The 15,075-nt window shown below is 40.4% G+C and overlaps 1 long non-coding RNA gene across 2 annotated transcripts in view; it reads left to right on the top strand.

Annotated features, from left to right (window-relative positions):
* LOC128108242 (uncharacterized) overlaps nt 1–15,075 on the top strand; it is a 71,346-nt gene that overhangs the window by 36,490 nt on the left and 19,781 nt on the right. For both annotated transcript variants that reach the window (XR_008217384.1, XR_008217387.1), the window contains exon 5: nt 835–15,075. This exon is cut by the window's right edge and continues 15,637 nt beyond it. This is a non-coding gene — a long non-coding RNA (uncharacterized LOC128108242). The remainder of the gene's footprint in view (nt 1–834) is intronic.

Below are 15,075 nucleotides of genomic sequence, written 5' to 3'. Positions count from 1 at the left end.
ATACCATTCTCCAAAAGACAATCTACCAAAACCTTTAATATCTAGCCTAACTAAAAATTTAGTTCAAAAAAGACCATCTATCAAAACTGAAAGGGAATTGATTATTTGAAAGGCCCTTATCTACTAAGAAAATTAGTTTGATAATAATCTCCTTAAAAGTATCAGACCAAGGTGTATTCATGGATGAATTTGACCAAAATTCCCTGAAGAAGAACCTATACCAATCTCTATAGCCTACCTAAGAAAGAAAACAGAATCAGAGGGGTACACCCTAATTCATTTAGTAAGACAACATAGTATAACAGAAAGAATCTAGGTCATGGCTTAACAGTGCTGAGTTCTATCTAGTCTTGACCTCAGTTACTTACCAGTATGTGCAAATCACTGAACCTCTTTCAGCTTCACACCTTATTAGTGAAGTTCAGCAAAGAAGCTAGACATGGAGGCACAAACCTGTAATCCAAGTACTCAGAAGGAGGAGGGAGGAGGGTCGGGATTGCAAGGCCAACCTGGAATACATGATACCCTGTCTTCAAAAAAAAAAAGTACATTTGACAATACTTTTAGGGATTGGATTGTGTCCTCCTTCAAATTCAGTTTGGTACCCTAGCTCCAATGTGACTATATTTGGAAATAGGGGGTTTAAGAAGGTAATAAAGGTTAAATGAGATCATATTAATGGGACTGTAGTTTAGTAGAACTGCTATCTTTATAAGAAGAGAAGAGACATCAGATCTCTCTCTCTCCCTCTCTCCCTCCCCCTCCTCCCCCTCTGGTCCCTACCTCCCCATCTCCCTCTTTCTCCTCCCCTCTTCTTTCTCTGCACAAATACAGAGGAAAGGCCATTTGAGGACACAGTGAGAAGATGATGATTATCTACAAGCCAGGAAAAGAAGCCTCACCAGAAACCAATCCTGACACACTGAGTTTGGGGTTTCAGCCTCTACAACTGTGAGATAATGAATGTGTTGTTTACAGGACACTGTCTGTGATATCTTGTTATGATGGACCAAGGGGTCTAATCTAACTATTCCTTAATATTGGGAACACTACTTAGAAGCAAATGATCTTGGAAAATGGTAAAGTCATCTGTGTTTGCTATTCCTATCCCCCGCCCGCCCCCTGCCCTTTTCACCGTTGAGCCATTTCAAACTGTGATAGGTAATTTACACTGTATGCCTGGGACTCATTGCTCTTTAGCGTTTAGCATTTGATTTCCAACATCATGGTTAAGGTCTGACAAATCCTGTCCTGATAATACACAACAGAGAGTTACACAGAGAAAGGCTACAGTCCCAAATTTCAGTCCACAGAGTATTATGAGCTTGGGTAGTGCTGATGGAGCACTCTGACCATTGGTTTAAAGACTATTTTTACTATTCTGTAGAGTGCAGTTTAGAACTGAGTTACAGAATAGAGTATATCTCCTTAGTCTCTCCATTTGGTCTCTCTTCCCTCACTAATTCCAAAGTATGCAAGCTATATGCTTTCTAGTTTTTTTTTCCCTTCACAGCCATTATCTAGGCACCAAAAACAGAGATGGAAAGAGACGGGTTTAATCCAAAGCACCAGTTTCCATTACCTTAAGCTGCCTCAATGATTTTTCTGATGGGGTGAAATTTCTTGCACTTGGTCTCAGGCCCAAGGTATATGCAATGCTTCAATGAAATTGCCTTCGACACCTTGAAGTGAGTGCCTGGGAACTATGAGTTCGTCCAATAGTAAAAGAGAAAAAGACTCAGAACTTCTTGTACAGGCACTGGACCAAAGAGGGGATAGCTTTCAAAGGTTTCACTTGCTATGGAGATCTACTCTGATATTGAAAGTGTTCTGTTCGGTGAAAGACACAAAGACACATACTCATAGCCTATGTCAGAAAGTGCATATTCCACAAGCTTCATGTGAAACCCTCCACATTTTGATGCCGACTTCCCTTTCCTGTCTAATCTCCTGTTACACCCCCCCACTTAAGTTGAGTTCCTTATTTGTTTCTTTGCTGTTCAGTTGTTGACCACATAGTAGGCCTTGGGGCTAGAAAGATAATGCTTATCTACAGGCCCTTCTTCCACATACCCAGGAGCTCATAGGCTCAGAGGGGAACCTTTAAAGTATCTCGTATGGTTAATGGCATTGCAGAAGCTTGCTTTGCATAGAGAAGTCACACATGATGGAATTCCATTTATAACAGCCTCATAGAATGATAAGGGCCATGGAGCAGGCTTCTGCCACATACAATACTAAGTCCTATGTCGGAGCTCTCTTGCGTGGGATTTGAGCAATTCACTTCTTGGAACATATGCAGATATAATACGACTTTTCTGCTTCACCATAGGGAAGAGTTTAGCAAACTCAAGGAGTAAGATACAATCATCAGTGAATTTTTCTCTCAGCAGTAACTCTTTGTCCCTGGGCAAGATGTTTGGTTCTCATGTCAACATTCGGAAAGGTGTGGAAAGTGCTGACAGTCCAGCACACACGCATGCAAAGGGCATACCTTTAACCATCTGGGAATAACAGGTGCCCAAGTTCTACCCATTTCTCTTGATGTCCCAGTTGACAGGAAGAAACTTGGTGTAATGGAGATGTGGTTGTTCCAGATGAGGAAAGAGAAAGGCATTGAGGAAATGTGTGCCAAGGGCTGCTGCATATCAAGGGGACTTGAGATGGCAGCTATTTAGGCTTTGGCACTGTGCCTTGTTGGTAGTGAGCCCTGTTCCTCCAGGGATTTTCAAAGCAAAGGTTAGGGATGAGATGTAAAGATTAATCAGAAAGGCTGCTCCCCAAATGGAGGCTTGGTGTTCAGAAAAGAATGTTTGTAAGGTCAATATAAGACACCTAGATTTTAGTCCTAGATCTGCCCTTGACTTGTGGTCTGACCTTGGGCAAGCCATTTCTTAGTTTTGGATCTCAGTTTATTTGTACCTTAAAAAGTTTGTTTGGAGGCCAGATGTAGTGGTGCATACCTTTAATCCCAGCATTCAGGAGACAGAGACAGGTGGATCTCTCTGAGTTGAGGCTAGACTATATAGTAAGTTTCAGGTCGGCCAGGGATACATAGTGAAACTCTGTCTCAAAAAAATTCGAGTGGTTTTAGGCTGGGGATGTTGCCCAGTTGGTAGAGTAGTTTCCTAGCATGTACAAAGCTCTATGTTCTATCACCAATACCACATAAACAAAGCATGATGGTACATGTCTGTCTATAATCCTAGCTCTTGGGGGGTAGAGGCAAGAGAATCAGAAGTTCAAGGTCACCATCAGCTACATTTTCAGTTTGGGGACAGCCTGAGATATATGAGATACTGTCTCAGAAACAAACAGACAGAGTTCAGTTTATCTCTGAGGTGTCTTCTCATACTGACCTTCAGTATTTTTGGTCCCTCGGGTTCTCTAGAGAAGGAGCAAATGCCAAGACAATTAAATCTAGACTGGAAGTTACAGAATATGAAAAGAATAAAAGAAAAAACTTTAAAGCACAAAACCACAAAATACATCATGTTATTGGTATTCTACTCCGTGCATTTCCCACGATAAGTATTTGTCCTGTTGTTCCCGGGGAACAATTGAAATGTCTTGGGAAATGCAATTTTCATTGTTTTAGTTGTATCTCCTAAATTGCCTCATTCAACCAGGGAAGATTTCAGCAAGTTTTTCAACAAGAACCAGTGTCGAATTTTTGTTTCAGAAAATATGGTCACCATAACTCTGTAGCACTCACCTTATCTTCTTTTCTAGGTTTTTCTCATACATAACAAGTTTTCCATCTGTGTAAGTAATGTCCAAGGAAATGGAAACTGATTAATATAATCTGTTGGGATCATTTGTTACTCACATGTTACATGTGTTTGGAAATGTAAAGAGTCATTCTTCAATACAGATATTACATGTATTGTGATTGCTTACAATAGATGAAGAGACCAGTTAGGTTCTCCTCCTGTAGCATTCTGGAGATAGAGGGCAGAAGAAACTGGGCATCAGGGGAATTTAGCAGTAGAAGCGGGAAGGCAGAAGTTTCAGATATCCAAGTTTGCAGCCTCTGCTGATAGTGACTGGGAACCAGCAGATTTGGATTTAGGTAAAGGAACATGTAAGCTATGCCTGCCTGGACGTCTGTCTCCAGCCTTGACCTTTCTTCTGGGTCAGAGAAGAATTTTAAAATGTTCTAGTTCTCAGGCTGGCACCCTTAGCGTATTTCTCCTCTCCCCAAGACCAGTTCTTCTCACTGTTCCTGCTACTGGCACTACTTCACCTTACCAATCACTGACAATGATAAAAATGGCGTTTACATTTTTCCATTACCCTGATAAATCTAGTTGGTTGCTAAGTTGTGGTACTTTTCCTTCACAGTTTCATCTCCCAACAGGCAACCTCTTCCACATTTCACTACAGCATCCTTTATTAGGCCCTCATGACTTCTCATCGAACATGTGTGACTCATTCTTACCCGGTTCATTCTCTCTAAACCTTATCTACTCAATCAATCAGGATACAAACACACATATAACCTTTAGCCTTCTTTCTTCCCAATTGTTAGGCTAAGTGTATGGAGAGGTGATTTTCAGTGGTGCATATGCATTTTGCATTGAAGAAAGGAAAGAAGGGATTGTTTTCTCAAGACTATTTGGAGGCAATTTCAGTAGTCCATAGCGGCGTAAGGAAATACTTGCTCCTAGTTAAGAATTATATTTTATCTTGAAGCACTTTCACTGTCTGCTGTGCCTCTGAACTTGAATGTTCAAGCAGGCCTGACACCTGTAGTTCTCCCTGCCCACAACACACTGGTATTCTTCATTTCTTTCTGTGGACACTTAGAACTGCTGAATGCTTTTGTGTTGCTTTTTACCCCCCAGCCTCATCTGATCTTTCTCACAGATGTCGGGGATTCAGGGATTCCCCATAGGTTTGAGTGTCTCCTCCCTCATTACTGGCCTTGGCCTCTTCCCACAGCCATGTTTCCATCACTCACATGGACTTGGCCACGTGGCAGCTTTGCTGATGGGCTCTTCAGCCATCTCCCACAAACCCAGGCCAAGAGGTGACATTCAATCTATCCTCAGTGTATACCTCCATCCTGCCAAAGCTGTAAAACTGTCTGGGATTGTAGTCCCTTCCAGTTATGTGCATGAGGAGGTGCTTTCCAAAGACATTGATCAATTCCCTAAAGATCCCATGGCACAGCAGGTAGAGCTCCTGTGGTTTGCCGCAAGAAAGCCAGACCATAGCAACAAGTGCCTCAGGCTCAGCACTCTGAAACCCTCTCGAATCACAGGGCTCGAGAAGACCACTGGGTCGTTTGGAACTTGTCCCAAACACAATTAAATATCCAAGCAAAGGGGGAAAGAATTTTTGGAATACAAATGGCCTAGCTCAGTGGGGTTGATGGGGTGACCCATCCAACCGGCGCTCCCATTCCAGTCACCACAGATCTACCATCTCCTCAGTGGGCCTGCTGGAGTCAGCCTTGTCTGCATCCAGGGGCAGCTCTAGTCGGCTTGCCCAGTATCCCAGGCATGTGCAACACTTCCACCTAACTCAAACCACATGCAGAAGATCATGTCATACTTGGCGCATAACCAATCGAGAAAGGCATCAGAGGGTGTCCAGACCTCAGCTTGTTTGAACAAATGTTCAAAAAACATTTCTGAAGGGATATTCCAGAAAAACATACTCACTCAAGGTCTTAAAAACAGATGTTCAGGCTCTAAGATTGGGTTGCTTTGCAGCTACTATTATCAAATACAGTTAAGTAGGACCAAATCATTTTAGGCTTGAACGAGGGTATATGTTTAGCTTTCTTTTGTATCTTTATTTTTGGCCATGGGAGGATGTGTCAGAGGGCAGAACATAATGCCTAGAGGCAGCATGCTGTTGTGATTCACTCTCTGGCACTGGAGTCAGGCAGGCAAAGGCTTTGACCCCTGACTAGCTTGGTGTATTAACCTATCATAGACTCACATTGTTTAGCTACAAAACTAATGGCAATGTTGCTGACTCATTACTTTTGTCAGGAGAACTAAAAAAATACTACATATATACGTATGTGTACATATATAGTGTATACCATGGATTAAGCACTCAGCCAGTCCAGCACTGTTATCAACACTATAACCAGCAGAGCTTTACTATTTACTATTACTACTTTTATACTAGTAGCACTGCTACTGCTGCTGCTGCTGTCTCTAGGACAGGATCTATTCCCAAATTAGATGGGGAGTTGAAGAGGGCCTCGGCTTCGTTTTTTCTAGTCTATGGAGTAGGTAAGCATACCAAGGAAGAAGACCGCAGGACTTCTAGTTTGAAAGGACGGGAAAGAGAGCAGTGCACAGATCTTGTAGTTTATTTTCATTATCTCAGACCAAAGCTCTTCCATCCTTCATTAGTTTGCTATGTAACCTATCTCGAGCCACTTTCGGTAATGATGTTTCACTAGTTACCCTTGAACATGAAACCTTGTGGCACTTGTTTGCAGGTAAGCTGACCTATGTCAGAGGCCTCGTCTATGACTGGTATGTGTATGAGCAACTGGTCCAAAAGAGGCAAGGTACTAACTTCTTTTAATGGCTCTAAGCTACCTAGCTCACAATCCAGATGTATGCTATAGCCACCACCAGAATCTTTGTTAGCTACTGGCAAACAGTGGTATGCTGGGCTCACTGCTAAAAGGAAAACTTTCCATATAGCCATCATTTGTACTTCACTTTTCCATTAATACTTGCTGTGCCATGACAGCTATTTTATTTTACTTCTATGCTTGGGATATGATCCCAGGGACTAGTATAGGCTAGGCAAGTGCTCTATCTATCACTGAGCTACATCTCAAGATGGATCCATAACTCTTTAAGAAGTTTATCCATCTATTCATACATCCATCAACACCTCCCCCCACATCCATCCACCTGCCATTCAACAGGTATTTATTGAGCAATAACAACATCCAAAACATGGTTGTAGGTGCTAACAATAAGTCAGTGAACTGCTGTTATGAAGCTTACAGTCTAGCTGCTTGGTCTAGCCAAACACAGTATACCATGAAAGTTCATTGGAAAAGTTTAGTCTAGACTTTTGGAACAAATTTTAGTCAGTCCTTCTCAACTGGACAAGTCTTTTAGGGTGCTTGAGTGGAGAGTGAGGGACTGTCTTGCATCCAGCCTGAGCAAAGGTTCTGAGGGTGGCAGGGGACAGGGCTTTAGATACAAAGTGGCTGCATTTTGATTTCTAAGATTAATCTGGTTGATACAAATTGTGTACTTACTATGTTGAACGGCTAAGTTCTGAAATGTGATAAGAATACAATGTGGCTTTGTTATCGTCTCATTCATAAACTGGCTCAGAAGGCAGTTCTCAAAGCAGCGTTTCAAAAATATTCTGAACAATGGCAATATCAGAACATATTCTTAGGGGGACTGCTTTAGACAATTCAGTACATATCTGATTGTACAAATCCTGCTCTATTAAAAAGAAACATTGCTAGTAGCTAATTTATTAAAAAAACAGTGAAAAGAAAGAAATGTAGACTTAAATTTTTAATTCAATTATTGAAATATTTATGCATTATATGTTTGGATTTATGACTGCCATACAATTAATTCACTTTAAAAATAATGCAAGGAATTTTTCTTTGCACTTAGGTTTTTTCCAGTCAGTTCATGCATAGTCTTCTGCATGGGAGTCTTTGAAGCAAACAGCACAGGTGTTTAGCCATTGTCTCTTTTTTATGTAAAAGTCAATCTTCCCATTACATGGCAGGCCTGCAGAAATGCCTTCTGCTTTGAAGCCAGTGAGTGTATGACCAAGTTAACTGGTATTTTTGTTTTTCAGCGGAATGTTAAATCAGGAATTGTAAACAATTCCTAGGCAATGTGTATAATGTTCGTAAGTCATTCCTAGAAATTGTTCACAATGCCTGTAACATATATGCAGCTAGCAAGATTTCTGAAGTACATAGGAAGCCTTCAAGAAGCTAATTGTCCATTTGTAGGACAACTCTGGATCATGACATTTCTTGTAATCAATTCTACTTATTTATCTGTTAATTTGTCTAGATGTTAATAATTCTGATAATAGTAGTACTACTTGATTTCCATAGCTCCAAAGGATTTCTGCAATTTTTGCCAGTAATTTGGTGATACAAGGTTTTGGACATGCTTATTTTACAAGGCATTAGGAAAAAAAACAATAATTAGGAATAAAGGCAATTGTACTTGTCAGGTGAGCCAAGGTCCTGTCTAAACGTTCTTATTTTTTCACAAAAGCTTTAGGCAAAGCTTCCTTGCCTTTCCCATAGCTTACTTTCAGCCACTTTTTTATACTCTAATTCCCTTGGGCTTTCCTAAGTCATGCTAAAGAAACTTAATCATTTCTACCAGTCTTACTCTGTCATGAGATTTTCTTGCCTTTTCCTGTTCACTTATCTGCTAATGGAACTTGATATTCACATAATGTAATTGCTTAATCTATGTACTTGATTCCTATTTGTATTTACTATTTTGAAATGATCTGCCTATTGGTTTATATCAGCATTGCTGTGGGTTATATCTATGTAACTACTCTAAATCAATTTTGAGATGAAAGCAAAATGTTGAATGAGTTTTGGCCTTGAGTGTGATGATCATATCAAGTCACTGGTTGGGATTCTTTGCATGTTTACAGTTAAGTGAATTTACTTGACTTCTGATTGACTAGTGGAAAGGGACTATCCTAGGAGCCCATTCAGATGAAGCCAGGGAATGAGCTGGCTATGTGGGATGTGGGACTAAGAGATTGGGCAAAGCCTTTTGACAATTGATCTCAGCATCTAGTTCTGGTGCCAAGTAACTAGCAGATGTCATAAGATGCAGCTGAGCAATATTTTATAGTCATACAAATGGCCCTTTAATTTGCTTAGATGATGACCCTCACCCCAAATCCCATCCCTACTGTATCCAGATATGACCCATCTCCCAAGGCCAAACTTAACTTCTGTTAAATCCTGCCTAGTTGTATTGGTCCTCTCTGGTGTATCTTCTTTGAATGCCTCTAGACCTTTAAGGACATTTTGTCTCTGAAACTGAACTGCACTGATATAATTATGTACTGTGCATTTTTCATGGATGCCTTACACTTATGGTGACCATATTTTCCAACCAAAAATTAGAACATCTGAAAATTGAGGTGAGTATTTGAAATGAGCAGTCCTCTGGCAAACATATGCTTATTCCCTTCTGTGTCTCTGACCTGTTGAACAGTCAGCATTGACTATGACAACAGGAAGGCAAAGACAGACAGAAGGTAACATCTACCAAGTGGCAAGTAAAGGACACATATTTTTGGAGTGTCTAGTATAGGCAGGTATAGCTTAAGAGCTTTGTTATTATGCCTTAGGAATAATGCATTGGTCCTGAAAATAAAAGCAATGTAAGAAAAGAAGAGGGACAACAAAAGTGCCAATACTGAGACACTGTAGAAGGGTTGTATCATACAACCCAGCAGGTAAGAGAGGTCTCTAAAGAGGAGGCCTTGTGCTCAGAAAGACAAATAGAGAAGTTTTTCACTGAAGTTCTTAAACATATGATTAGACAGATTTTTTTAAACCAAATTCTGGGAGGCTTTGCATAATACAATTATAAATAAATTTAGGGAAATTATAACAATGGTGAAGAAATAGCACTTAATTGGGCTAGGTGTTACAAGCTGAGAATGCAGCTTGGAAAGAGTGTAGCTTCATTTAGGGCTAGTTAGTAAGTTCTGGTCCTGACTCATTAATAGAGGTTAGCAAATTAATCTTTTCTTGGGAAAACAAGCATCTAAAGTTACCCACATCAAACTTCTTGACTCATTTGGAGCATCTATGTGTAGACTCCTCCATGCTCCATTCTGTGGGACATCAAGAGAGAGACTGACTGGAATTAGTAGAGCCAAGGGCTTTTGAGTATGCAACTTTTACGGATTAGTGTGGTTTCTTCCTGTTGTGAGCCCATGGCAGACAGAGCGAAGAGTGCTACTTACTACTTTTTGCCCTGGGAAGCCTTAAGGGGGCACTGACTATTGACTTGATACTGCTTTTCCTCTAAAGTACCTATCTTTTTCTGCCTCATCTTCATTTTTATTCTCTTCCATTTTATGTCTAGCTGAGACTGAATTAAAGAACAGGACATAAGTTAGTGGGTAAAACTCAATTGCCATTGTTAGTTCTGGCCATGAGAGTTTCTCTCATCCAAGTCCTAACCAGGACCACCCTGCTTAGCTTCCAAGGCCAAGATCAACTGTATTCAGGTAGTATGTTTCTTAGTTCTCCCAGGTAGACTTGGCTGTAACTCTGTGTACCTGTTATCTTGGTTTTTTAAGTCTGGGATTCCACTTTGCATTGGTTCTATTGTTTGTGAAGTATGGTATCTAGCAGTAGACAATTGATATCAAGTATCATCTTTCCTTGTCTTTCTCTCTCTCTCCCTCCCTTCTTCTCTCTATTTTCTTTTGAGACAGATCTTATATGTATTAGGCAGGCCTCAAACTCCCTGGGCACCCAAGGCTGACTGTGTACTCCTGATCTTTCTGCCAATGCTGGGATTATAGGAGATGCTCCCATGCCCAGCATACATGTGGTCTTAACGGTTTAGAACAGAATATAAATACTGGATCACTTATGAGCATTATGCTTTTGTTCGTACAACCTAACTTTACATTTGCATCTTGAAGACTTCATGTTTCAACTTGAACTCACAATGAAAGACCTTGAACTCTTAGTCTTCACATTTTCTGGTGTTGCAGACTAAAGCTTCCTGGTCCCATCTTTGCACTCGTTAAACGACATGTGAGGATTGATATATAGAACAAGCATTTTGGAATTGCATAGAAGTATTTGAGGAAAAAATTAGCTCCCAGTACAAAGCCATTTCTTGGGCTGTCTGACAAGCAAACAATTGATGGAATTTTTTTTAGTCTTTGGCATTTTTTCCTACTTGCCACACCTCATTTCCTAATTTGAACCTTCAAATGCATTCTGTTTTTGCCCTGATGATAGCGGCTGAAATCTTCTGCCTCCTGTCTCTCTATACCTCCCTGCTATGAGCCTTAGGTTTTTTCCCTCTTGAACGCATTCAAAACCATGAAATAGTTTATTGTTATTCCTTTTCTCCCTGAAAAGAAAAGGTAGCTATGCCAGATAGTGCCAGACAGATGGGAACGTTAGTTCCAGGGTATGGGTAGATTACGTACAGGGTTAGTAAGGATAAGCATGTTGGAGTTACCCACTCTCAGGCTTTTACCAGAGGCTCATCCCATCTGATGGCTCCTCAGGAGGGTAAGTCACAAGGAATTACTGTAGCATGGATGAGTGTTACTGAACTCCTAATCAAAGTCCAGCTGGGAAGAGCAGCTGAAGAGAACTGGTCTTTGCTGGCATCCAAGAAAAATATGGATTTGGCCAGGTAAAGAACTTCTTGGCTATGATGGAATGAGTCAGGGTTAACAAAACCTTATACAAGGTTTTACCAATAGGCTAGCACTGTACATGTGTCAGGCCTATTCTCTTCTAGTGTTCTCTGCCTGGCAGGCAAGGCAAGGCAAGATAAACACCTGAATCTTTTGAGATAGATGGCTAAGTTCTGACATGACATCTCTCATACAATATATCCAATGAATCAGATTCTCTCTGCAATTACTTCAAGGTATTATTGCTTGGGAGAAAGACAAAAGAGTTACATAGTCTGTTCTTCATCTCTTTCTTCTTGGAACAGCCATATACCTTGTGTTCATGCTGTCCACCCTATTTCATCTATTCCTCCAACACTTAGGCTTACCCCTGTGCAGAGGGTAGATCTGAACGATGTGTTCTTGCAGAATAACATCTTTCCCAGAAACCTTATCGCAGAAGCCATTGGCCAGGTAGCCCGCCTCTGTTCTGTTTGCTGGAAGAGCTGCTTAGGTTTCCAGTATTACTATCCACTGGAGACTGGGCAGGACTGGGAAGCAGCTTTCCCTAGCAGAAGAATTGCATTAGGAAACACTTTGCTTGGAAGTTAAGGTGAGAAATCATCAGGCCAGAAAAGGGTATGTTCTTAGGATCCAGAACAACTATAAAGTCACTTTTCCCCCAAGGTACATTGCATTATTTCTTGGACTGTTGTATTGTGGGGGTGGCAGTAAGAGTGGGGGTGGAGCTAGGATGAGTAACGGTTTTGGAACATAAAGTCCTACAGTTTTTCCATTTTCTGTCTACCTGAGATGGAATTAAAGAGACCTAAAATAAGATAAAATAAAACTACTTCAAGAAGCTCCCCCAGAACATCATTTTTAATTCTATTATCTTTTAAAAGAATCTAATAAGAGTGTGAGTTTAATCTCTTCCTTGTGAAAACTCAGGTTTTCCCTGCTTCACAGGATGGGATAAGTTCCATGAGCTTAAGGGGAAATACAGAGCACTTATCTCCTTTCTTTCCTTCCTCTTAACTTCTCCCTTGCTGTTCACTCTATGTAAAGACATCTTGGGAATATGGCTAATAGTCTTAAAAGAATGTAGAAGCCACGGAACGAAGGATCTTAAGGGAGGGGGATTGGAAGAGAGCATAATGGAATACATGTGATTTTAAAAAATCAGAATAGGCAAACCATGTGGGAAAATTAAGAGAATCAATCAGAGTGGGTAGGGAACAAGGGGGTACGGAAGATGGAGAGGGGAATGAGTAAGAACAAAGCATAATGACACATAAGAAAATGCCATAATGAAGCCCATTACTTTATATGCTAAGTTAAAATTTAATTTTCAAAGAATGGAAATATTGACAACAGAGTGTGTGAGTTCAAATATTAGCTCAGAAACTTCTGATAATGAATAACCTATTTAATTTTCTTATACCTTAATTTCCTTTATTGGAGAGATAATAAGACCTACATTTTGGAGTTACTGGGTTAATTAAAAATGTGTCTTCTCCCCCTTCATAGATAGACATATACATGGGATCAGTGCTTGGATGCTCTGTTCTTCTTAGGACTGATTTTAGTCATTCAAGTTGGGCACAATTCTGAGGGAGAAGAAATCGATAATGTGGTTTCTTGCAGCCCCTTTCAAATGAAGAACTCTGGGTCTTTTAGAAAAATCCAGGTTGGTACTGACAAGATGGTTCAGGTGGGTAAAAGTGCTTGATACTAAGCCTGATGACCTGAATTCAATTCTTAGGACCCATAGGGTAGAAGAAAAGATCCAACTGCCGCATGATGTCCACTAAATGCCACACGTGTCCCTTCCACAAATAAATAAGTAAAATGAAATGATTTTTTTAATTAGAAAAATTTAGGTTTTACTTCTAGATATGTATTTAAGAAGAATTATTCAGGGCCGAGGATATATAACTCTGTGCTAGAACACTTGCCGGGTATTCACAAGGCCCTCAATACCCACCCCCCCCCCCCATACAACAGAGAGAGAGAGAGAGAGAGAGAGAGAGAGAGAGAGAGAGAGAGAGAGAGAGAGAGAGAGAAGAAAGGAGGAAATGAAAAAAGTAAAGAATTGCTCACTAGTGATTTCTCTTGAATACCTAAAATAGTTCCACATCTAGTTTAGGGTATGCGACCCAGCACGTTTTCATTGTGTGTTTCTTGAAATGAAGAATGAATGAATTACAGAACTTCATATATTACAGATTCTATTAGTTACAAGAGCTTTAAAAATATCTTGAGGCTAAGTGTATTCTCATAACAGTGGGGGAGGATGGTGGGACACATACCATGTGGTGGAGAGAAAGAGAGCTCAACTAGAGGAAAAGAATGGGTTTCAATTTCAACTTTGCTATGTACCACTTAGATATAGGTCAGCTAGTCACTGCATCTCTTAGGTCCTCATCAATTTATTCAGTAAGGTCAGGATAATAGTACTTTTGATACTTCTTTCTACAACAGTGAACCTTGTTCTTATTGGTAGTCCACATAACCCATTTTTATAGAGGAGTTCTCAGGCGAGTTAAAGGCTGTAAAGCATCTGGAGGGTCATGAAAGGTAGCTTAGACCCTTTTATCCTGACCTGTAGCTTCAGGCAATTGTTATTAATCATCATAATCTGAATAAGTGAATTAAATTATTAGGGCCACATTCAGACAGGCCTGGTGTTCTAGTTTCATTTTTGCTTCTGTGATAACCTGACCAAAAGCAACTCTGGGGAGAGAGGCTTACTTGGCTTACAATTCCAGGTCCATTCTTTCCAGGAAGTCAAGGCAGGAACTCAAGCAGTCAGCTTCATCATATCCACAGTCAAATAGAGAGTAATTCGGCAAGACACTGTCTCAAGATACAATTCTTATAACAGTTAGACTACTACTCAGTGGTAGAGCACTTGCCTAGTGTATGTATGCAAAGACATGCCTGGATTTGATCCCCAGCACAAACCTCCTGAGTTATAAATCCATGAATCCATACAATTAAATGTTCTTTAGGACAGAGCAGAGGAAAGTAGTAGACTGTAGAAACATGAAATGGGTGACAGTCCAAACAACTCCAATACACCATGCAAGGATGACTTCATACTATCCGAGGTTTGAGAAGTTATTTTCTTGGGTTTGAGAGTCTGCCCTATAGACCCACTGGGTGAGAGAAGCCTAACCTATGAGAACGAAGTGGTAGCTCAGCTCTCGGAAGCTGAGACAGGCTTGGCCCATGGACCTGTGGCCTGTGGCCTTTGGAGAGATTATTGGAACTACTAATCTCTTATTTGACTTTGACTCATTCTTCCCCATTTTTATTTAATTTTATTTTGAGACAGGGTCTCACAGTGTAGACCACATGGCCTAAAACTCAATATATAAACCAGGTTGGCTTTGAACTTATAGAGATCCATCTGTCTCTGTCTCCCAGGTGCTGGGAGTGAAGGTGTGCACCCCATATTTTGAAGAATGTTCCATATTTGCAGTTCAATAGTTGTGTCCTTTAAGCCGGGAATTTAAAAGTCTAATAGTTAAAAAGTCTAATAGCTTTCCTTCATTTTATATGGTCTCTGTTTCTTTTAATCCAAACTAGCAGTATTTCTGTTGTATAATCCATAATTTCTTCATCAAGTAATAGACTTTGATATTGTTTCTGGTTTTCCCTCTCTCAGAAGCTATTAATTGCCTG

Source organism: Peromyscus californicus, unplaced genomic scaffold (genome assembly GCF_007827085.1).
Source record: "Peromyscus californicus insignis strain IS unplaced genomic scaffold, ASM782708v3 Scaffold_10__1_contigs__length_136768540, whole genome shotgun sequence".
Lineage (NCBI taxonomy): Eukaryota > Metazoa > Chordata > Mammalia > Rodentia > Cricetidae > Peromyscus > Peromyscus californicus.
Note: the sequence above shows the minus strand (reverse complement) of the source record. Positions and strands in the feature narration are given on the sequence as shown.